Below are 26,143 nucleotides of genomic sequence, written 5' to 3'. Positions count from 1 at the left end.
AATGAAAAACTTACATTTTTCATAGGTAGAATATTCATCACATATAATAACATATAGGTACATACATATACTTCCATGCATGACAGAAGAAGTGAGATCATTTGAGGAGAGCATGGGAGCAAGTGGGGTGACATTAGGAATGGTTAAAGAATATTGGTAAATATTAACAAGGTACAATAATAAATATGTCTGAAAATGACATAATGAAATACGTTATTTTGTATGGTGACTAAAATTAAGTTGAAATTAATATAATAAAATTGTATTTGAAATGTTCCTTTTTAGTTATTGAGATATCAGTACTTATTATCATAGCAAGTCGTAATTCATACAGTGGCATAAGTTTTACAAACTGTACCAGTTAATTGCTACCCATCTTTTCTCTGCTGTCAACACAGATGACTAGTTCATTGTTTTTGAGAATTAGTAACAACAGAACTTTAATAAACAGTACCTCTTACACAAGATTTTTTTTTAATTATTGCAATATTTCTATTAATCTTTCAGGAGTCCTTGGATTAATGGTTTGAAGGCATAAATTTCTTGCAACCTACTTTTAATAAAGGTTCAACCTCTCCTCTAGCCCACCACCTAGCAAATAGTGGTAGAGAAAAATTAAGATGTGGAGGAAGTGGACCTGTTCAGCAATAGTTCTTTGTGGGTGACATCAATCTTCTTTAGCAACAGTTCAGTCCCATAGCAAACACCAAATATGATTCTGCAGCTGCAGACCAGTTCTCTAGGCAAGCAGACACCAGTTAGCTGTATGTACTTCAATCCTGAAGAAAATGCCAGGCTCACTGACCTACCTATGATGAGGCTGCAGAAGCAGCAAGCTGCCACAGGAACCTCACAAGCAGTTCTTGGGCAAGCTTCTCTCAATGGTAGTGTTATTATAAGTTGAGCACAACAATACTATGTAAGGTGAACCAATACATGCATGTCTTTAGTGAAGAAGAGCAGGGCAGAGCAAACCAAACCAATACTCACTGCTCTTCTCCCAGTGTCTATGGGGTCATATTTATATTCCTTCTTCAAATGTCCTTTCACACTTTCACATGTTTGCTATATCAAGACATCCTTTCACCTGTGTCTGCTTCAGGAAAACATTCTTTCATGTGTTTGCTTGAGCAAGACATCCTTTCACTTGTGTGGCCCAGCAAAACATCCTTTGGCATAACTAACTTTCCAAAGAAACTAGAAGTTTCCATTTTGATAGTTCATATAAAGTGAAATAATAATATTAATTTTATTATATACAAAAATTTTACTTAATAATACTGACCAATATAAATATAAAAAAAGTCTCCAAATACGTTGTTTCTCTGAAGTAATAGCTATGACTATATCACAATAATTTCATAGAACAAATTAAGAAAGCACTTGGTAAAAGCTATCCACCTAATTTCTTCATTTCTATAGTTATAAAGATAATATACTTTGAAAATACTAACAATTGTTTCTATAACAAAGAAAATTATTTTTCTTAAATTTTTAATCCAGACAGTATTGCTGAGCCAGTACCAGTGAGTTTCTAGTACCTTCTGACTATCAACTAAAAGTAGACCATTTCGTATTCTCCAAGATTCAATGGACAGTCCTGACATATCCTGGTAAAATCTATCTTCTGATTGGCTTCTGATTAGAAGCTTCTATCTTCTGATTAGACAGAGCACTTTGCTGCTGGTTAGCCTCACACTCCTGCTGGTCTCCTCCCTGGTGTAAAGCCATCTGTGGGTCAGCATTTTTTCATAGCACAAGGTTCCCATCCTGTGTTCTACAAAATGGGCTTCTGACTTCACTTCCTTGTCCTTCTACATATGTAACTATAAGAATTATGTGGGAACACCTGCTAAGCTGTGTTTCAAAACTATAGGAATGGTATGAACTACACCCAACTGTGGGGCAGAGGCCAACATGTATACAGACCATGTGGGCTCAGAATATAGAGTGTTCCCGTCCAACCCACACATTTTGGTCTTTAGATGTTCTACTTTTCTCACTCATTTTGTTAATAACACTAGAAGCTTGTTTTCTTTCCTACCACCTAGAAGTGTTACATTCCTGGAATAGCTTCATAATCTGCTCTTTTGATGACTACTGATGCCTTCCAGACCTTTTGTTTTCTCCTTTCCTTAATCTCACTAAGTATCTTCTCAAATCTGTCAAGAATTACTCCATCCTTTCTATCCTTCAATTACCCACCAGGTATCCCATTCCTTTCCATCCAGACAGATGTCCGAATTCTATCAACTGAGTCTTGCCACAGACTCTCCTGAGCTTCTGTGTGTTCATAGACTCCACAACCCACGAAACCTGGAAGGATTCTTGCCACTTCCTTCCAATACACTTTCACTACATACTTTATAAGACTCAGGCACAAGCAAATAATTTTGGCTCTGTCCAGGTGAATGCCCATGAAACAAATTAGTACAGATTCATTATTAAAACCATGGTGAAATGAACTCAAGGAAAGAATAAATTCATTTAAAAAATAAAACCTTAGATAAGGAAAACCCAGCAGCCATGAAGCTGGATATATTTTGAATGAGTCCTGAATTTAGTACTCTTTTATCCATTCATAGATTGCTCTGGTCCACATTCCCTTCAACATCACTCCAAACCTATCCACTCCTCAAAGAAAAAAAAAAAAAAAAAAAAAAAAAGAATCTCCCATGACAGACCATCCCCCCAGCAGACATCATTACTTCCTACTTCTCAGAGAAAATTGAGGTCATCACCCATGTGTTCCATCAATTCATCACTCCAAACTCTAAGTAAATCTATTTTTGCACCATGCTGTTTTATTTCAGTTTCAGACACAGGATGGTTCTTCCTTCTTCAAGACTAAATGCTCCAGTCATGATGCTTGTTCTCAACCTCCCATTGTTCCTTTAGAACTTACTCCATTAACAATATCATTTTATCATGCTACACTTAGCTCTCAGTTACTGGATTTTACCCCATCCATAAAAATCTGTTATGTTTTGAATGAGATTTCTCTCGTAGTCCAGGTATGATAACACAGGGTTCCCAGTTGGTGACGCTGCTCAGGAGGCTTAGAAGGTGAGACCTTGCTGGAGGAACTATGTCACTGGTGGCAGGCTTTGAAGATATAAGGCCTTGCCCTCACTGCAGTTTATTCTCTCTGCTTCATGCTTGAGATTCAAGATGTGAACTGACATCTCTCTCTTCCTGCCATCCTGTCATTTGCTGCCTTCACCATGAAACACAAGAAACTATTTTCTTTATAAGATTCTTTAGTCATGGTGTTTTATAACAGCAACGGAAAAAAATCTACCTCATTAATACCATTTTTAAACGAAGAAGCTCAGGTCTTTTGTCTACCTCTAATATCTCACCTCTATTCGTTATTAATCTTCTTTTCTGTTTCTTTTTTGGCAGGACCTCATGTATCCCGGGCTGGTCTCTCACTTGGTATGCAATGGAAGATGATCTGGGACTTTAGATCTTCATGCCTCTACCTCCCAACTTTTGAGATTCTAGGGATGTGTAACCATACTAGGTTTATGTGGTTCTGAAAGCTGAACCCAGAGGTTTGTTTATGCTAGGTAAATATCCCATCAACTGGGCTATATTTATAGTCTTCTTTCATGATCTTTTGTTTAAAAAAAATGTCTGCTTCCTGACCTACTTGGCTTAAACTTGGTACCCAGTATTGGTCACATTCTGGTTCTGGACAGTATCACCACCATCCATCTAAGCTCCTGAAACTGAGGAACACTGTCTCTCTATATGGTAGGGGTTAGACATTTTCAATGTGAGAAACTCGGGTGATAGTTAGGCTGAGATGATTAAGCATTGGACTTCACCAGAAGCAGTTGGCATCTGTGTTGCTTAAGACAAATTGTCAACTTGACCGACTAAAGAACCAGTTGTGCTTCTAGGCATACCACACCTGTGAGGGATTATCCAAATTAATATTGTTCTGAGATAATGCCTTTGAAGGGTTATCTTGATTATCTTTATTAGTCTCAGAAAATCTGCCTTGACAGTCAGTGGGATCATATCCTGGGCAGGGAATACCCAGCTCTAGAAAATAGAGGAACTACGGAGAGCTCTATCATGCATTTGTATCTTGCTCTTTGTGCTGTGACAGCTTACAAAATGTGACCAGCTGTCTCAGGCTCCTATTGCTGTGATGCCCCTGACACATCCCTGAACTGTGAACCAGAATAAAGCCTTTCTCTTTATCAATGAATAAAGTTGCTTTATCGGAGTAATTCATCACACCAACACAAAAAGAACCCAAGTCAGCATATGAGGGAGATGTAGAAATGAGACTGGTGTGTGGCTTTCAGGCAAGCTGTTTTCCCTCTGAGGCTGAGACAGTGACTGAGGGACTCCTTCAGGTTATACAGCCATGTAACAGTTCCAGACATGCAACAGACTTTGAGAAACAGTTGCCTTAGTGATCTGAACTGTGATTCTCAAGTCAATTTCTCTGACCTATTAGTAACTGCCTCCTTTTTCTCTGTGGCAGCCCTTACCTTGGCTTCTACAAGTTCCCATCCACTGTGGTCAGCCTTTAATTGTGTGTTAAGCCTTTAATGCACAGACCACAGAGAATGGCATGTTTTCCCCAAGTGCTGAAGGAATCCACTCAAAGCCCACCAGGATTTTTTCCAGCAAAGAATCTAATAATCTCCGCATTCATTACCCAGCACATCTCCACCTGTGACTAATCTGACATTGTTGCCAATGTTAGTATATGCAGGGGAAGCAGGACAGGCATGCTACGAAAGGAATGCTTCTGTATATGTTGACATGAAGGATACTGTATCTTTAATGGTAAATTATTACAAAATATTTTCTCTGGTTTAGCTCTGTATATTTAGCTCTGTATATTTTCTCTGGTATAGCTCTGTACATTCTCCAAACACTTTGAACTTTTCCAAGTCTGTGCATGGAGTACCTGAGATGATGCTGACATATATAATGGCCTCTCCCCTTCTCATCTTTCATTTTCTGCTTTGGGACATAACTCAATTATTTGCATACATGTACTAGATTCTGTCATACATGTCTTTGTGTGTTTCTGACTGAATCAATAGATTAAAAAAAGAAGCATTAGTTAAAATATTCTTTATCTGAATAAGGAAGTACTACTGGTGAAAGTTCTTTCAGAGTTTATAGGTTCAAAAAATAGATTTAATCAAAGAGATATCTGTACCCAAACATAAGAATTTTAACATTTTTCACTATTGGAGAATATTGAAAAGATACCATCAATTATCATACACATGTGTATGTTCAAAATAGTCATTTATAACTGTGGCTTAAAGAAAAACGATGAAATTAAAATTTTGTGTTATATCAAATATATATCAGATTGGATACATTAATGAGTGAGGTTTGTTCTTATAATATTTTTACAACAGTAAGGTTCCACATTTTGTCGGTCCATGTAAAAAATGGCCCTAATTTTGTAAAAACTAGTTCAACATCATATGATGCTGTCTATATAATACAATCAATTTGGCCAGCATCTTAACTCCAGACATGAATGTCTGAAATAGAAGCAATTAGAAAGTCTTATATTTCCCAAATCAATTCAGATGTGGAAAATCCATGTGTGGTACAAAGGACCAGAAGAATTCTGCAGGTGAAACAAATAGGAATTCGAGTGTGATAGTCATTTTAGTTGATTACATTGGAGTCTGATGTTAGAAAGTTATGATGTTACCATAGAAACTGCTTTGGCTTAAGTGTAGTTATAAATATTCTGCAAGTAAAAATTGCATTAATCAAACACAGAGGTACAATGTTAAAAACATTTAGACGCCTAAAGAACAATGAATCTTACTTACTGAAAAGTAAGGAGCTTCTTAGAAAAATAAACAACATATAAACCAGTGTGCTAAATGAAGAACCCTCATAAAATACTTTTTAAACTAAATTTTACATCTATGAAACCCATTGAGAACAATATGACCTCAAATTCCAGCCCATCCAAACCAACTAGAATAAATAGAACCCCTAATGGTTCAATCTCAAAAATCAGATAAATTAGTCTACCTAGAGACTTCCAGGCACTGTAAATATTTGGTAAATATTTATTCCCTAAACACAGGGTTTAGAAGCAATAGAATACAGTAATACTTTCATGACAATGTTCATTGGGAGCCAGCACATAGCCTCTGCAGCTTCTGTTCCTAAACAAGAGACAAGTAAAGGAGAAAATATGATGGACAGTTTTTAACAATGTGGTCTTTAATACTGAAAGCCCAACAAACAATATTGGCAAACAGATGTAGAAAGATGGGCTTCAAACTCATCAACCCAGATCTCAACAGACAGTGCCCTGAGAACCAACAGATCTAAGCATCAAAGAGTTCCTCACATGCAGCTTGTCTTTGTAAGCTTTGACATAAACACTTGGAGCAGAATACAGTCTTTCCACCTCCATTATCTTCACACTCAAAGAGGAAGACAAGACAGGGAGCTGGGAACTGTAATGAGTTACTTCAAACGCATCAGTCACATAACCTACTCCCCAAATTAAGAAACATGCAAGAATGAGGAGAAGATAAGCCAAGGTTATTCCATGAAGGAAATGAAGGGAACAGCAGCCATATAAAATAATCAGGATTGAAATGTGTATGTATGTATGTACATATGTATGTATGCATTTATGTATGTAAATATGTACATAAACACACATACATCCCATCCTAATAAAGTTTATAATCCACAAGTAAAATGTCAATTGAATAAGCAATTTTAGTCTAGAATTATACAAGACTAGATTAATACTCTGAAAGCTTACACATGAAATATTTAACCTGGTGAAGCTGAAGAATTCTAACCAACAATCTCAGTGTTGAAGCAGAGAGCAAGAACATTGGTTAGAATTAGCAAAAGAAATTGAGAAAGTGTTTCTCAGGCAATAGGTAATAACTGCTTTAGACTAGAGCAAAAACCAAGAGTGTGGTACATCCATCAAACCAAAAGAAGTCCAGAAATGCCATATTATAATATAAAGAAGAGAGAAATGTAGATTCTATTAAATAAGTAAAGATTTAAAAGTGTTTACTTAGAAAAATAAGTAAATTGAAAAACTTTTTTGAAAGGAGACATGAATTAATAAAATTGGGGACATTAGAATTAGAGAAAGTGGTTATTACAAAAGACACCACCAAAATCCAGAGCTAAATAAAAGATAATTTAAAAAATTTTTGAACATATTGGAAAATTGGAAGAAATGCATACATATGTACTTATGTATACATACATGCATGCATGCATGCATGTATACATACATACATACGTACATACCTAGATACATACAACCAACTAAAATGGAATCAAGGGGATATTTAAAAACCTAAACAGATCATAGTAAGCAATGAGATTAAGTTAGTAATAAAACCTCTCCAAAGTAAAGCTGTAGATTACATGATTTTGTAGCTGAATTCTATCAGACCATTAAAGAAGAGCTAACACTCATGTTCCTCAAACCACCTATGAAATAAAAAGGAAAGGAATGCTTCTGAATTCAATCAGTAAAATCTACATTTCTGGATCCAAAACCAGATTAAAAAAAATAACAGAAACTACTGACCAATTTCTTTGATGAGCATAGAAGAAAAAAAAGTCAAGAAAATACCTGCAAACCACACTAAACAATACACTAAAAATATCAGGCTTATATGGGACAAAAGCATTTTAAATTCAGAAAAGGGAAAGAATTGTAAATCAGAATGAGAGAGGCTATCTAAAATACTTAAGTGGAAATAATTGCAGTGCTCACATCTTTATATATGTGTGCATCCATGTATATATGCAGCATACAGATTTGTGTATACTTACAGGTGCACATGCAAATGTGTGTTGGGGAGGTATGTCATATAAAGACCAGATATAGGTCATTGGTGTCTTCTTCTAAGCCAGCGGTTCTCTACCTTCCTAATGCTGTGTGACCCTTAACAGTTCCCCGTGTTGTGGTGAGCCTCAACCATGAAATTTTCCTTGCTATTTCATAACTGTAAGTCTATTACTATTATGAATTGTTGTAGCAGGATATTTATTCTGCTACATTGTATTCACAGTGGAGCTCAGTGATTAGGCAGTAGAAGAGGAAGTGGAGCTAGGAGAGAGGAAGGGGAGTGGAGAAATAGAGGAAAGGAAGGAGAAGAAGGAGGCTATCAGCCATGAAGAACCACCAAGAATGGGTCAAAAGCTGTCCTGGTAGCAATTTCTATCAAAAGGTTAGATATTGGGTAGCAACTCTAATTGTGTGGGCATCTTGTTGATTGAGCATTTCTAAATATATAAATCCTTTAGATAATCATTAAGCTTTAGGAGTCTCATTTCTACCAGGTACTGCGAGGATGGCAGATATTGTCTGGGGTTCAGCCGAGCTTTGTGGATGCAGCATGAGGGATTGGCAGAGCCGAGGAGCCGCGGGAACATGGTGGTTGCCTGCAAACAAGCCGGACCGACACCATTTTCTAAATATCTCCCCCTACAGACTGTAATGAAAATATCTTTGTTTTTCAATGGCAACTCCTATGAAATGGTCATTTGACCCCCAAAGGGGTCACAATCCACAGGTTGAGAACCACTGCTCTAAATTTTCACCTTATTTTTTGTGCTAGGGTCTCTCAATTAAACTTAGGTCTCATTGATTTAGCTAGACTCACTGACAGATGAACTTCCATGATCTGCCTGTCTCTGCTTGTCAGTGATAGGGTTACAGACACTGCCATTACCTCCAGCATTTATATAGGTACTGGAGATACAAGCCAGTTTTTCATACCTATGCATCAGGTACTTTACAAGCTGAGTAATCTCCTCAACCTACTATATTATTTTTAATGAAATTGATGGCTTGAAAGAGTCTGATAAGAAAGAAACGTTTAACACAATATTTAAGAAAAGTTGTGCAAATAGAAGAAAATCAAGATTTGATGATCTTGAGAAGGTATCCTACATGGAGATAAAGAAATTAAGATGAAAATGTTTGTGTTGAATGCCTAAATAAGTTCTAGTGTCAAGTTCAGAAGGCAGTTCAGACAAATGATGGCAAAATACCAAGTTTACATTGACACAGTTTTGATATGATTCTCTATAGGATATCTAATTGTCTTGGTCAGTGTTCTAATGGTGTGAAGAGGCACTGGGAACTCTTACAAGAGAAAACATTTAATTGGGGGCCTGCTTGCAGTTTCAGAGATCTGGTCTGTTATCATCCGGGCAGGCAAAAAGCATAGCAGCCAGCAGGCAGATCGACAGCAGAAAAAGAGGAACGTTCATCCTGGGATGGGCTTTTTGAAACCTCAAAGCCCACTCCCAAAACACACTTCCTCCAACAAGGCCACAATCTTAAGATCTACTCAAATAGTGCCACTCCTTGGTGACTAAGCATTCAAATATATGAATGGGGCAGGAGGCAGGGTTCTTATCCAAACCACCTCACCAAAACATACGGGTCTCAAGTTCAGGAAAATAAGCTGGATTCTAAATTAATATTAGTATCAGTGTCACAGAAGTCATGACTGAAGCTTTAATTTTTAAGGAATTAACTTAATCGTGTGCATTTAAGAAACAGCAGTATTTTTTAACTATAACATTCTGTAAACTCATGGTTCAAGATTTTCCTTCTTTTTCTATGCAACCCCCAATATCATTGCTAGGGCTTCTGAGTTTATAATTTCACTGATGCAACCATTCATTTAAGGCACATATATGAACTGTAAAGATATAGATATTTTATAGTGCTTTATATCTATACTGTATTTTCAGATAAAAACCTAAATCATGAACTATGTATACTTTTCGAGAACAAGAAAGAGGTATCATTTGAAGAGTAATGAGGCCTATTATGAAAAGAAAATTCAGCCCCAGATGTTGGAAGGAGTGATTTAGCACATTCTTTAAATAAAGAAATATTCAGATTGCAACATAAAAGAAAAATCAATATCTTGTTATGATTTAGATGTGATTATCCAAATAATAATAACTTAATAAAATACTCCAAGGTAAAATAAATTTTGATGAGCAATTGTCAATTCTGTTCTAAATTGGATTCATATGCTTAAATATCAGGATGTTCTCACAGGATAATTTAAGGTTCTTAAAACTAATGTAAAATGTTCATTCAAACAAGCGTTCTAAGCTAAGACTGGAAACACTAACAGGAAAAGAGGGGAAATGCACATTGTGAAATATCCCCAGCTGTTACCATGTCCACAGTGTATAAGGTGTTAAACTTAACACATCCACACAGCAGTCCCAGGAACTTCATTTTCCTGTGTATGTGACTCAAAAGTGCATCTTCTATGTAAATTGACTTTTCAAATCTAATGTATTTTGGTCTTATTTCCAACTCAGTCTTATTTGAAAAGTCAATAATGCATAAACCATTAAGACCTTAATTTTGCCCAAAGTATCTTCTGATTTTTGGGGGGAGGGGGAGGGGGAATGTTAAATAAGAACTTTTGGAAAACCTGCTATTTCTGTCTATCAGCTAGTATGGAGACCATCGATGTAAACTACTAAATAGATACATAATAAGATAACCAGGAATCTGTAAAACATACACATGCTCACACATGAGACAATCAAGCAGTTCATAACACCTGCAGAAATTAAACAGAAACATAAGAAGAGAATGAGGTAGTGAAAATGAAACCTGAATGTAACACACACACACACACGCACGCACACGCACACGCACACGCACACTCGCACATGCACATATGCTCACACAGGCACATGCACACGTACACATGGATACACACATATACATGCACACACTGTGTGCACACACATGTGGACGCACATGCATACATGCACACACATGCACACATGTGCATGTGAGCACATGCACATATGCATATGCATGCACACACACACACACAGACTCATGCCACACACATACAGAGAAATCTTGTGTGGAGAATCAACATTGTAAAAAAGCAAGAATTTTATTTAGAAGATATAAAGATCTGTGAGATGTTTATGCCTTTATACTTTTGTTTTTGATTCTAGTGTAGGAGTAGGAACAACTTCATGGAAATAGAATAGAAACAGACAAAGCTGAGGAGTGCCAGAGAGCCATGAGAATGGCTGAACTGTAGGTAAGACATACAGGGCCACTATATGCAAGGTTTCAATACTGCAGTGCCTGCAGACCTAAGCTAGTTATACTATGGTACTGAGATCTTACTTCAGTGGTTTGATTTATCTTATCTGACACCACAGCAAGCACAACACTGAAAATGGTACAGATGAAAGGACCTTTGTGCTTTCACAGTCTCCTGAAATCAATCCCTCTACCCAAGGAATACAGCTGTGGATATTCTTCTGGCACTTCAGGCTCTGCAGCAGTGAATGACAAGTAGGTGTTTCCAGGGCTTGATTACTCTAGCTGATCTCAGATTCAGAGCTGTCAAATTGCAAGCACATTCTCAGTTGATGAGAGCTACACCTAGGTATTGCAAGGACTGACTTGCCTTACACAAGTCCTCTGTTACCTTCCATTGCTTTTTTCCTTTCCTCAACTGTCTCTCTGAGCCTTCCCTTACCCTAGGCCTGTGGGAAATTAGACTGATGCTCCCTGAACTGTAAATGTCCCCTGTTCTCAGGGTCTTGGGGTAGCTCAGTTTTTATTAATAGATTGTCTTTCAAGATGACTGCTGACCACTGCCCTTTGAAGAATAGGATTTCTCACTTCTTACCTATCCACTGGTATAATCATGTCTCACCAATACCTAAAGCCGTATTTGAGGTATGTGAGTATTGTGGGGTAGTCATAAGTTTATAATTATCCATCTCTTGTCGCTCACCTAGTTTATATTTTGGAAAAGGCTTCTTTCATTAATTTTTGCATTTATTATATATATAAAATTTTAATATATAAAGTTATATATAACTTTTATATTATATAACTTTTATATATATATTATATATATATAATATATATTATATAACTTATATATATATATAACTATATATAAAAGTTTTATATATATATAAAACTTTTAAAAATATTTATTCATTGTTTTATGTGAACAAGTGTTTTTATCTACAGGTATGTATGTATGTGCATCATATGAATGTCTAATGCCACATGAGTCAGAAGAGAGTGTCAGATGGAACTAGAATGATGGATGGTTGTAAGCCACATGTGGTTGCTGGGAACTGAATCCAGGTATTCTGCAAGAGCAGCAAGTGCTCTTAACCACTGCGCTACCTCTCAACCTCTTGTTTTATTGTTTTAGGCAGCATATAAAGTGGCAGATTTCCTCATGACATTTGCATACATACATACAGGCATGCATACATACATAGTTTCACACATACCTGCTTCTCTCCCCCATTTCCCTGTCCTCCTCCTAACTTGCACCCCTCTGGTTTTACTATTTCTTTCCACTTTATGATCACATGTGTTCTGCTACCTTCTTTACCCTCTTTTCTTAAAACTACATTTTCCCTTTGAAAGGTTTCTTTCTATTTTCCTGATCTCTACTTCCATTCATTCATACATAAATACACATTCATGAAAATTAGGTGCTGGGATCTTCATGTAAGAGAGAAAGCATACTGTGTTTGTCTTTCTGATTCCAAATTACCACACTTAACATTTTTGTATTTCTATTTATCTTAGTACTAATTTCATTTTTATTTACAGCTGAATAAAGCCATATTGTTTATATGTACCATACTTTCATTATCCAGTGATGATGTTATGGATGATCTAGGCTGATTCCATTTCCTTGCTATTGGGAATAGAATATCCGGAAACATTGCCAGACAAGTGTCTCTGTGGTTAGGTATAATGTTATTGGAGAAAATGCCCAGAAATGCTATAGCTGGATCATATACTAGTTCCTTTTTTAGGTTTTGAGAAACCTTCATGTTGATGTCCATGTGGCCCTACCACTCTGTCCTCCTGCCCACAGTGAATTTGGGTCTCCCTTTCCTCCACTCTGTCCTCCTGCCCACAGTGAATTTGGGTTTCCCTTTCCTCCACTGTTCTGCAGCTCTTGGCGTTTGTGTTCTTTCCTAAGGGTAGCTATTCTGCACTGGGTAAGATGGAATCTCAAAGTGATTTAAATTTGTATTGTTTCCTGATAGCTAAAGATATTTAACACATTTAAATTATTTATTGGTCCTTTGTATTTCTTCTTCTGATAAACATCTGTTTAGTTCACTGGCCCATCTATTGATTGACAGAAATTTTTGACGTTTTATTTTTTGCAGTTCTCTGTATACTCTGTACATTAACCCTTGTCAGACATATAGCTGATGAAGATTTTCTCCAGTTCTGATCAGTTTGTCAATGATTTTCTTTGCTGTGCAGAAGACTTTTATTTTCTTGAAATCTGATTTGACAGTGGCTACCTGTGTTATTGGGGTTTTACTCAGAAATTTCTGGCCTGTGCCTATACCTTGAAGTATATTTTGTACCGGAGCAGGGGTAGCCTCCCAGTAGCCAGATACCTGAGGAAAAGTGATTTTCTCTTTCTCGGGAGCCATCAGTTTCCCAAATCTCGGCGAATGATGAGAGTCCGGAGCCCCTCCCCCACTCCTGCTTTGATTTTGTCCGGCTTCATCTCGTGCAGGTCTTCTGCTTCTAATCAGGTCCACTGTCAGCTTACGCTCACAGCACCACTGTCATTCTTTATCGAGTCTCAGTTATTAGTTATGTTCCACTTCTTTAACTGTGTTTATCCATTTTATTATGATTATTCAAACTTTTTCCCCCATTTACTTGGTTATTTTCCTCCTTGGTCCCTATATTTGCTTTTTTTTTTCCTTTCTTCTGTATTTCTGGTATTACTGGGCTTTTAAATACTTTGTGTTCGCTTTCTATTCCCCTTCTTATGTTATCTGACAGTATTTTTTTAACTATGTCAATGATTTCACCTTTCTGTGTCACTTCCCTTAAAAACTCTACTTATGTGAGCACACACGCGCATACAAACACACACACAGAGAAAGAGAGGGGGGTATTTCTAATTTAATTAAACAACAAAAATAAAGTTCTGACAGGCCCTTATACAATAATAGTTGGTAACTGTAATATTCCAATGTCATCTGTAGGTAGATCATCTGAACAGAACATCAAGGAAAACTAACAGCTAAACTATATCTTGTATCAAACAAGCTTAACTGATACAGAATATTCTTTGCCAAAGATACAAAATGGCCTTTCTTCTTAGTAGTCCATGAAAACTTCTCTAAAACAAATAGCATTCAAACCACCGATCATGACTAATAAATGTAAAAGAACGACAACAATCTATTGTGTCTTATAAGGGCAAAAGGAAATAAAACTAGAAATCAATAACAAGAAAACTACAGGGACCACACAGGTACATAGGGAATTAACCATATGCTCTTCAATGACTAGTGTTAAAAAAAAAAAAAAACTGGTGAGTAAAACTTTAGAAATCAGTAACAAATAAGGAAGTTCTAAGGGGTGAACTCATAGTGAATAGCTATGAGTATACACATTAAAAACTCCAGAATGATCTCAAGTATATAACCTAATATTAGCTCTCCACGTCTTAGACAAAAAGAACCCCAAAACATTAGATGTCAAGAATTCATTAAAAAATGGAGCAGTGATTATTGAAATGGATACTAAAAGAGCAATACATAAAATCAAACAAAAGGTGGGTCTTTGGAAGAACAAATGCAGTTGAAAAATCCTGAGTCAGGCTAACCAAAGGAAAGGAAGAAAGGGCAAAATTAAAGACGTAAAAGTGGAAGTTACTGCAGACTCTAGTGAAGCACAAAGAATGTTTATGGAGTATTTTGAAAACTTTGAATATTTGTGTATCTTTTCTTTTTGTTTTTTTTTAATTTCAGTTTGTCAATTGCATTTGTTCTACCAAAGAACCACCTTTTTGCTTGATATTATGTATTGTTTTTTAGTATCCATTTCAATAATTGCTGACCCTTTTTTAAATTGTTGAGAAATTTATATTTATAACTAGGAAGCAGAGTGAGTAAATTCATAGACACATGATTTCTGTAGAAAACAAGAAAATTTTAGGAGTCTAAGGAAACACCACAGAATTGCTTTTAATTTGGACTGCAGCTGATGAGGACTGTTCTGTGCTGGGATCTTTTGACACTTCTCTTATAATTATTGACTTAGTCTTAACTTTAACATTTGCAAACTGTGCTAAGAAAGAACAGAGGGTACAGATGCGATACTAGCCTGAGACAGAGCTTGCTAAGTTACAAGGCTAAGTTTACAAAGAAACCGCAGTGTCCAAACTCTTAAAGTATCTAGTGATGTGCAAATAACACAATTTGTTGATGTCCCAAAACAGACTTCCCTACCTCAAAACTGTAATTAGTATAAATTGCTGTATATTTGAATATAATACACCATTAAATATTTGTACATATTGCTATGCATGTGATGTTTTCACCTTCTAAGAAAGGCTTTTTGGTTTCAGGAATGGTGCTTGGAAGTTTGTTAAAATGGAGACTTATAGATTGGAACTTTTTCTAACTAGATTTCATATAATGTTAGATATAACATTCTAAAAACTAGCATATTTTACATTTGAATATGTCATTATATTATATATTTTGCAGGAAAATAGATTTTCTATCTTTTCTGCAACTATAAAAATCCATGAGCTTAGTTTATTCTATGTCAAGCTGTCCTGGGATGCCCTTGCTATATCAATAAAATGAGAAGCCTCTGTGAAACAATATAAATTTGAAGCCTGGATTAGCACAACATTCTAGCCTCAAGTCACTTAAGAGTCAACCCAATGCCCAGATTCCCAGCTGTTAAAGGAGTGGACTGGTGCCTGGAGCTCTGGTGGTCTCTAAACCTTTTACGTTGCAGGTCCACACCATCATAACACTTTAAGAATACATCATCAAGATGTTTAAAATCCTTGGTTCTGAACACACAAAATGTGTACCTTGACTTCATATGTCATCATTCAGGCAATGCCCACCAATGCTGCTTAAAACACCTTAGCTCAGAGTACAGACTTTGTATGGGTTTAAAATGTCTTGCTAATTCTCAGGTGGTTAAACATTGTGGTGTTGATGTTGTTACGAGGGTGATGGTGACAGCCTCCAAGGACCAGATGCTTCAGAGCTGAAACTGCCCCTGGGCTTCTCCTGGGTCCTCTTCATTCTTTGAGCCCGTCCTTTCTTATTGAAGCTTAGAAATTCACCTTGTTCTCACCCTGACTGTGGACAGCCATATCTTCAAGGACCATTGTTTTCTTTCAGTGAAAAACAATATTTACAATGAAGATTTGCCAGCTGTTGGTCATTTTCATTTTGTCTTTTTGCCTGGAACTTCCAAGCCTGGAAATAAAAGTGTGCATATCAAGTGTGTGTATAAATACATATCTGTGTATTTACAAGTGTTTTCTAATACCTCACATCATATTTAATAGCACAGGACTTTTTCAGGCTTTTCTCTCTAAATGTTTTAGTTCTTTTGATAGTAAGAAAACTAGTTCCTATTATTTTGAGTGCATTTATTCATTTTCTCAAACTTAAACTATCCAGAAAATAGTTTCAGAACTTAAGCTATCCAGAAAGTAGTTTCAGAACTGACTATCATACTACTGTAAACAGCAAAATATCTATTACAGTGTATCCTCCTTGGCATTAAGATATGCAAACTTTAAGTATGTGACTTAGTAAGTTTTGACAAATATCACCACCATAGAAACCCACATCCCTGATAGACTTATTCCTCCTGAGAAACTTCCCTCGTGACTGCTTCTCAATTTATCCTGCATCTGTCCCAGAATCAATCATAACCAACCTTTTTCCACATAAGTTTAATTAGTTCCATCTCTTCCAGAATGCCACATAAACAAAATCACACAGTATATGATTGTCTATACCTGTATTCTTTTATTTAGCATAACATCTGCAAATTTTGCTCAACTTCTTAAATATGATTGCTTTAAAGAACAATTACATGGTCTGTCTTATAGAAATTACTATTTTTACAAATATAGAAACATTCCTTTTTAAAGAGATACAAAAGTTTCCCCCAAAAGCTTCAGTCTTATCACCTTCCATCACCCAGATAGGTGAATTCTAAAACCCATAGTTTCAGTGTCCTCTTTTCTGGGTGCTCTTGGACGTATTTTCCAGTGCTTACTAGCCATGTGTCTATCCAAGTTCCACCCATTATTAAAAATTAGATTGCTCATCTTTTATATTTTCATACTTTGTGGGAACTTCTAATAAGTTCCTCTACAAGCACCTTAATAAAAATAATTTTTTGAAGTATTTACCCCTCTTCATGGCTGGCTTATAGATTGTTCTCAACAGGACCCATTAGTAACTAGAAGTTGTTTAAAGAATTTTCACTTAACATTTTTAATGATCATATATCTTTTTTAATATATCAATCTTTAATCATCCATGTCTCTTTAAAGCAGCATTTCAGTCATTCCAGGATTGAGAGTTTCTCTTTGGGAACTTGTTGGGAATAAGGGTTTTGGCTGAAGAAGGAGAGGATAAGAGATAGTACTGAGGGAAGGGTGGAAAATCAACAAAATCCATTATGTAGATGGAGGAAATTACCAAATAAAAACAGAAATAGGAAAGGCACGTGGGTAGTATATGATGCTAGAGCCTCCACTTTCTTCTGGAGCTATGAACTCTCGTGTTGATCCCCTTTCAGTCTGAGTTACCGTTTATGTATGGTGTAGGGTAGGAGGAATCAATTTTTATTATTTTCTGCTCATTTATTTTGTAGTTCCAACACCATCTCTTGAACAGACCTTCTCTATACCATTAAATTTCTCTGGTACCTTAGTTTTTTTAAAAAAATCAAGTAAACAGGTGTGTGCATTTCTAAGCTGTCTATCTTGGTATTATTTTGTTTCCTATTCATTCTTTTGCCAACACCACACTCTCATTCACTGTAACTTCTCAGTACCTAGTGTAAGAAGGTCAAATCCATCTTTTCCCCCCTAAATTATTCTGATTCTTTTAGATTTTTTTAAACTTGCACAAAGATTTTAGAATCTGGGTCAAGGTTGTAGTTCACTCAGTGGTGGAATGCTAACCTACCCTGCTCACAGTCCTGAGTTTGATTCCTAGAACCACAGAATAAAACACCAAGAATCCCCTCAACTGTTTGTTTTGTTTTACAAAGTTCAACTTGAGCTATTCCTTGGATTTTATGCAGTCTATAGTTAAACTCAAAGAAAACTGTCATTTTAGCTGTATTAATCTTTTAATAAATCAGGCTCACATATTTTAGTGTTTCTTAGCTTCTCTTAAAAATGTTTTGTTTTTTATCTATTAATTTCACATATATATTTATACATATTGTTTAATGATATATATTATACATACATATATGTATATATGTAGTTATTTCTTCCTAAGTAGATCATAATTGTGTTATTTCAATTTCTAATTGTTGGTCACAGATATATGAAAATTATTGCATATAGTGTAACCTTACAATTCAAAATTATTCTATCCCCTTATGAGTAGTAGTAGTTGGTTTTATTTCTTAGGATATATCTCATATATACATCCTATAGAACTCATAAGAGTTCTACAGTATGTGTAAAACTCATAAGAGTGGCCATGTTTTTCATCTCCCTGATCTTATGAGCTTTCGGTATGTCATCTTGAAGGATGTCACTGGCTGAAGGTTTTACATGGATGTCCTTTATCGGGCTTTACTATATGGTTGGCAGAAGGTAGACCTTGTATACTAGTTAGTTAAGGTACTTCCTATCATTTGGGATTGGAGATGAAGTGATATAATTGTCAGTAAAATGTCTGCTGCCCAAGCATGAAGATCTCAGTTCAATCCCCAGGACCCATATTATAAAAAATAAAAGAGCATAGGGTTATACTAATGTGTAAGTTGTCTTAGAGTCCTGTAGATAAATAACCAAGAATGGTAACTTTGGGTTATACAGTAGTACTGTTTTTAGTCTTGTGAGAAATCTGTGTACAGATTTCCACAGCACCTGCACAAGTGCATTGTCACTAGCAATGAAGGAATCTCTTTCTCCACTTCCTCTGCAGTGTTTGCTGTCATTAGTTTTCTTTAGGACAGCCATTCTGACTAGGGTGTAATGGAACCTTGAAGCAGTTTTAATTTCCATTTACTTGATGGCTAAGGATGTTGAACCCTTTGTCAAATATTGGTTGGCCATTTTAGCTTCTTTTAAGAACTGTCTGTTCAGTTCATTTACTCACTTATTGATTATTTGTTCTGCTTTGTAACTTCCCCAATGCCCTTTTAGTTTGAGTTTGAGACTTTTATACATGCGTGTCCTGTGTTCTTACCAAAACACTCCCCATTCCCACCTCTCCAATTCTTCCCAATTCTTCCCACACAATTTTTCTCTCTAGACTTCGTGTCTTATGTTCTCAGCCCAACTTAGCTTTTCCAGTGTGCATGGGTGAAGGGCTTCCACTAAGACATGTATACCCTCTGCGGCGATTTCCCTGAAGTAAACCGGTTCTCTTTCCCTCAGAAACCATCAAGTGCAGATTGCTCCTTATCTAGGAATGAAAATTCATGACACCCTTCCCCAATCCATAGTAGGATCTTAGCTGGCTTAATCTTGTGCAAGTCTTATGCATGCAGCCATGGTTCTGTGAGTATATGTGTGTGTGATGGTTTTTATGTTTGGCCCAGGGAGTAGCACTATTAGAGGGTGTGGCCCTGTTGAAGTAGGTGTGGTCTTGTTGAATTAGGTGTGTCACTGTGAGTGTGGGCTTTAAGACTCTCATCCTAGATGCCTGGAAGTCAGTATTCTCCTAGCAGCCTTCAGTAGAAGATGTAGAACTCTTAGCCCCTCCTGCACTATGCCTGCCTGGCTGCTGTTAGGTTCCTGCCTTGATGATAATGGACTAAACCTCTGAACCTGTAAGCCTGCCCCAATTAAATGTTGTCCTTTATAAGAGTTTCCTTGGCCATGGTGTCTGTTCACAGCAGTAAAATCCTAACTAAGACAGTGTACCACAAGCCTGGAATGTCCAAAGACGTTGTTTTGATGCAATGCTTTATTCGGTTCTTAATTTTTGCAGTTCTTTATACAGTCTGGATATTAATTCCTTGTTGGCAATGAAAAACATTTTTCTCATTTGTAGGCTGTCTCTTTACTCCAATAATGTCTTCTTTGGTGTGAAGAAGCTTTTTAACTTTATGTAATTATATTTCCTGTGGTATTGGAGTCCTTTCCAGAAATTCCTTGCCTTTATCTTGAGGGGTTTTGCCTATTTTCTCCTAGACACATCAAAATCCCAGGCTTACACTGATGCCTGGGACCCACTTGAATTGCCTTGTGTGCAGGGTGAGACTACAGTTCTATTTCATTTCCCCTACAAGTGTAAAAAAAAATTTTCTCAGTATCTTTTACAAAAGAGATTTTTTTCTTCAGTATAATTTTGATACTTTTGTTTTTAAAAATAAGTATATGTAGCTGTGTAAGTTTATTTCTGGATTTTTTGTTCTATTCCATTGATCTGAGTGCCAGTTTTGTATTAGTACCATGCTAGCTGTTATTACAGCTCTGCTGGCATTGGGCATTGTTACAGTTCAAGTATTTCTTCTTCCAGTGAAGATCACCTTGGTTATTCAGGGTCTATGGTGCACCTGTGTGAATTTTAGGATTTTTTTTTCTAGTTCTATGAAGAATATTATTTGTTTCATATGCAGCTTGCAGTGACCCTCCTGATTGATTTCAGCCATATAGTCATTTTCACAATAGTAATTCTGCCTATTCATGACCATGGAATAGTTTTAGTGTCTTCTTGAATTTCTTTCCTAGGCACTTTAAATGTTTTTTACAGAGGCGTTTCACCTCTTTGGTTATCTCTACTCCTCAGTAATTTTTGAAACTAATGTGAATAAGATTCTTTTCCCTTGCTGTCATAGTTTGTGTTTCAGTTGCTGTGAAGAGACACCATAACCAAGGTAACTCATTTAATTGGGGCTGGTTTCCAGGTTCAGAGGTTCAGCCCATTATCATCAAGGCAGGAAACATAGCAGCATCCAGGCAGACATGCATTGGAGGAGCTCAGAGGTCTACATCTTGATCTGAAAAGAAAGAGAAGACTGACTTCCAGGCAGCTAGCCCACGCCTGCAGTAATACACTGCCTTCAAAAAAGCCACACTTGCTCCAACAAGACCATACCTCCTAATCCTGCCACTCACTCCCTGGGCCAAGCATATTCAAACCACCACAAACATATTGCTGATCTTTGTACAGTGATATTTGTATCCTGCTGCTTTGCTGAATGTGTTTATCAGGCCTGAGGGCCTTCTGGTTAGTGTTTGGGATCTGTTGAACAAAGACACATGTCCTGTGTAGACACAGATTAACTTCTTCTACTCCTACTGTGTTCCTTTTATTCCCGCCCCTTACTGTTCTAACTAAGATTGTGAGTACTATATTGTGTGTGAAGAAAGCAGACACCCTTCTTCATTATTGAGTGTGAAGAAAGCAGACACCCTTCTTCATTATAGTTTTCAGAAGGAATGCTGTGGTAGTTTGAATAAGAATAGCTCCACATATTTGAATGCTTGGTCATCAAGGAGTGGCACTACTTGAGAAGGATTTGTGGACTTGTTGGCTTTGTTGTGGATTTATTGGAGAAAGTATGTGGGGGGGGGCGCTTTGGGGAATTCAAAAGACCAAGCCACTCCCAGTGTCTCTCTATTTCCACTGTCTACAGATCCAGATGTAGAACTCTCAGCTACTTCTCAAGCACTATGTCTGCCTGCATGTTGCCATGTTCTCAGCCATGACAAGAATGGACTAAACTACTAAACTGTAAGCAAGCCTCAATTAAATGTTTTTATTTATAAGAATTGCAGTGGGGGCTGGAGAGATGGTGGTTAAGAGCACTGGCTGGTCTTCCAGAGGTCCTGAGTTCAGTTCCCAGCAACCACATGGTGGCTCACAACCATCTGTAATGTGATCTGATGCCCTCTTCTGGTGTGTCTGAAGACAGCTACAGTGTACTCATATGCATAAAATAATTAAATACATCTTTAAAAAAAAAGAGAGAATTGCAGTGGTCATGGTGTCTCCTCTCAGCAACAGAACACTGACTTAGACAAATGCTCTCAGTTCCCCATCCCCTATTTAGGACAATTTGAGCTATGAATCTGTCATAATAGTCTTTATCGTGTTGAGGGATGTATGTTTCTTGTATTCCTAGTTCTTTTGGGACTTTTATTACAAGGGAGTGGTGAGCTATATTGATGGCCTTTTCTGTGAGCCTTGAGATACTCAAACAATTTCTTTCCTTTGATCAACTTGCATTTTGAAATACATGTATTGATTTTTGTATTTTGAGTCAAATTTCATTCACTCCTGGGATGAAACTAACTTTTATGATGTATAACCATTTTAATAAATCTATGAATTTAGCTTGTAGGAGTTTTAGGGAAACCTTTTTCATCTCTGTTCATTAGGGAATTTGGCCCTTAGTTTTCTTTATTGTATCCTCATCCAATTTTAGAATCAGAGTAACGCTTGTGTCTTATGGTTTCCAGTGCTGTGAAGAGACACCATGACAAAGACAACTCTTAGGAAGAACAACATTTAGTTGGGGCTGGCTCACTGGTTCTGAGGAGGTTCAGTCCATTATCATCATGAAGGAAGCATGGTAGCATCCAGGCAAGCATGATGCCGGAGAATGAACTGAGAGTTCTACATCTTGTTTCAAAGACAAACAGAAGACTGAGTTCCAGAAAGCTAAGAGAAAGGTCCCAAAAAAGACACCCACAGTGACACACTTCTTCCAACAAGGCCACACCTACTCCAACCAGACCACACCCTGGGCCAAGCATCTTCAAACCACCATAGTTAGCTTTATAAAATGAATTTGGTAGCATTCTTTCCCTGTTTTATGTTACAGTTTATGGATAGTATTACCTAACTAACAAAGAATCTATTCCCTGGACGTTTCTTTATTAGCAAGTTTAATTATTGCTTCAGTCATGTTGATAATATTATTGTTTTTATTTGGATAGACCTTATTAAGTTGATTTTAATTGGTAAATCTTATTCATTTTTGTGGTCGTATCTAAGAATTTATCCATTTCTTCTAAATTTATCAGTTTTATTCTGATAATAAGTTTTGAAAGTACTAATAATTCTTCATGTTCAACTAGAATCACTAGTAATTTCTCCTTTTCCATCCCTAATTTTACATTTGGATCTTTTCTTCCTTCTTTTGGTTACTTTGGCTACATAATTGTCAGTCTTTTTTTTTCTTTTGTTTTGTTTTTTGTTTTAAAAAATACCAAATCTTTAATTGAATCTCTGTGTTGTTATTTTAGTCTACATTTCATTACGTTTTATCTGATATCTATTATTCCTTATTATATATTGCTTTTTGTTTAGTTTGTTCTCATTTGTTTAAGATTATGTAGTACATCATTGTTGTTATTTAGAATCTCAAAGAGAACTAATTCAGTTGTATCCCAATGTTCTGGCAAGCCATTCTTAATTTTCATTCTAGGAACTTTAAAATTTCTCCTTAATTTTCTCAACAACTAACTAATTTTCAAGAATGCATTTTTTACTCTCCATGAACTTGTGTAGTTTCTGGACATTTTCCTGATGTTGGTTTTAAATGTAGTTGAAGTATATACTGATTGGAAATAATAAAATATTTTGGTTCTCTTCTAATTAATAAGGCTTAGTACATTGCCCAGAATGTGGCCTCTTTTGAAGAAGAAGATATTTGATCACATGAAAAAAATTATTCTGTATATAATGCATGGAATGTTCTTTATATAGCTGTTATATCCAGTTGATCTATAGGTAATTTAAGTCTGTGGAAGTGTTTTGCTGTTTTTCACCTTTACTTTTGGCATCCTATCTAGAGATAAAATTTGAGTATTGAAATCACTGACTATTATTGTACCAGGCCCTATTTAAAGTTTTCTCTCTATCATTGCTTATATTATAATATTGGAAAAACCAATGCTTTATGCATATATTTTCAGTTGTTGTATCCTTTCTAATTAAGGGCTACCTCTGTTAAAATATAGTGGCCTTCTTTATTTCTTGTGATTAATTTTAAATTAAATTATTTTTATCAGATAAAGAATGGCTATGCAAGATATTGGTTTGGTTTCATTTACTTCCCAGATCAACATGTTGTTTTTTATACTTTGACTCTCAATCTGTTGATGATTTATTAATACATTGTGATTTTCTAAGATAACATACAAAACAGGAAGCTATCTCCAAGGACTGCTTTAGCTCCCTCCAAGTCCCAAATTTTGACATATCACATTTTCTTATTTTTTAGTATGTGTTTATGTTTGGTCTTCTGAGACAGGATCTTATTCTATAGTCCAAGCTGGTCCTGAACCCACATTTCATTGCTAGATATCATATTTTAATTCATGCCAAATATTTCATAAACTTTGGGTGTGACTTCTTCTTTTACTTATATGATATTTGGGTATTTGTTATTTAAAGTCCAAATATCTGGGATCTTCAAGATATCTTATTACTGATTTCTAGTATATTTTCTGTCACAAACCTTATGACATAAGATTTCAGCTCCTAAATTATGTATTATAGAGTATTATGGCATACTCTATGGACAGTGAAGCCCTTACTTGGAAAGATTTTTCCTATATACATGAAATGAATGTGATTTATGTAGGTGTTCCGTCCGCACAGAAATGTAAAAATACTAAGTCAGGATGTCTGACCAGGCAGTCAGATCTTCTCTGTACTTACTTGTTCTAGTCACTTCATTATTATTGAGAAAATCTGTGAAATGCCTCACGTGTACCTTCTGCTCCTGGGCTGGAGCCTAACAGCCTATGGCAGCCTGTCTGGCACAGCGCCTTCACACAGGCCAAGCTTCCCACAGACTGCTTCCAGCCAATTCCTGAGCTCACTTTAACACTAAGGCAGGCCCTTTCTGACGAGACAGGGGACTCTACAGAAGGTAACCTTAGCTTAATGACCCCTCAGTCTGTCTAGCAGGCCTTTTGGGGAGTGTATTCATTTCATTGCTACTACTGTTCTATACCATCTCATGCCTTTATCTTCTGTTGCTTTGGACTTACATTACTTTTCTTGCACCCCTCCTTGTTTTTCTGATTCAAATAAATTTTGTACACACACACAGTCCTACACTGGACTCTGGGTTTACCAACCTATGAGTTCAAACTCATCTCCAGCGAATGTCAAAACCCTCGCATGAGCAGTGACTTGTATTCTTTCCTTTTGCTTTCAGTTCAGCTCCTTGCTTCTTGATATGATATTGTTAAGACATACATCATTTTGAGATTAGTAGATAACATAGGTTATGCCTACCAACAATATATTGTTTGTTGTATTTTTATTTTTCTATAAATATGAGCTTTCACAAGTTGTCATTTACTTCAGACTCAAGAATTTTCTTGGTATTTTGTAAAAACAGATCCACTATGTTTAATTATGAATTGCTATGTGAGATTTTTTTTCTCTTTTACTTTGGTCTGTGGATATTTTCATTGGACATATAATTTTATATTCAATAGTCCTGTAAGCATTTCTGATAGGGTGTTAAACATCATTCTTTATCATCTAAGTTTCATTGTTTGGAAACACGTGAATGCCAACTAGCATTTAGATCCTGTTTCTATATGTGATGTTTAATTTTTCTCTAGTCACTTGGAGTTCTGTCTCTTCACGTTTGCTCTCATCAGTTTAACTATGTAATGCTTTCATTTTTATATTGGTTAGTGTTTGCTGAACACTTTGAACCTATAAGATTATATGTTTCAAATTTGAAACTTTTGAAGATGGAATGTGACAGCACTTGATCCTGGCTGGCTAGAAAGTTGCTATATAGGCCAGGCTAGTCTCCAAGGTAAGGTAAGTTTCCTGCCTCTGCCTTCTCTGTTGTTGAAATGCAGGCATGCCCCGCTAACCTAACTGTAGAGATCTTTTAAAAATTATTCACTCAAATATTACTTATCTGTATTTTATTCTCCCTCCCCTTAACTTCTGGAAGGCTAATTACAAATATTAGAATATTTTTATTGTTTCACAGGTTCTTAATGCTCTATTCATAATTTTCTACTTCTCTCTGTGCTCCTCAGATCATCAGTTTTATTTATCTATTTTGATGTTGACTAAATATTTCTTCTGCTCCTTCCAA

The sequence above is a fragment of the Arvicanthis niloticus genome, chromosome 4 (assembly GCF_011762505.2).
Source record: "Arvicanthis niloticus isolate mArvNil1 chromosome 4, mArvNil1.pat.X, whole genome shotgun sequence".
NCBI lineage: Eukaryota > Metazoa > Chordata > Mammalia > Rodentia > Muridae > Arvicanthis > Arvicanthis niloticus.
Note: the sequence above shows the minus strand (reverse complement) of the source record.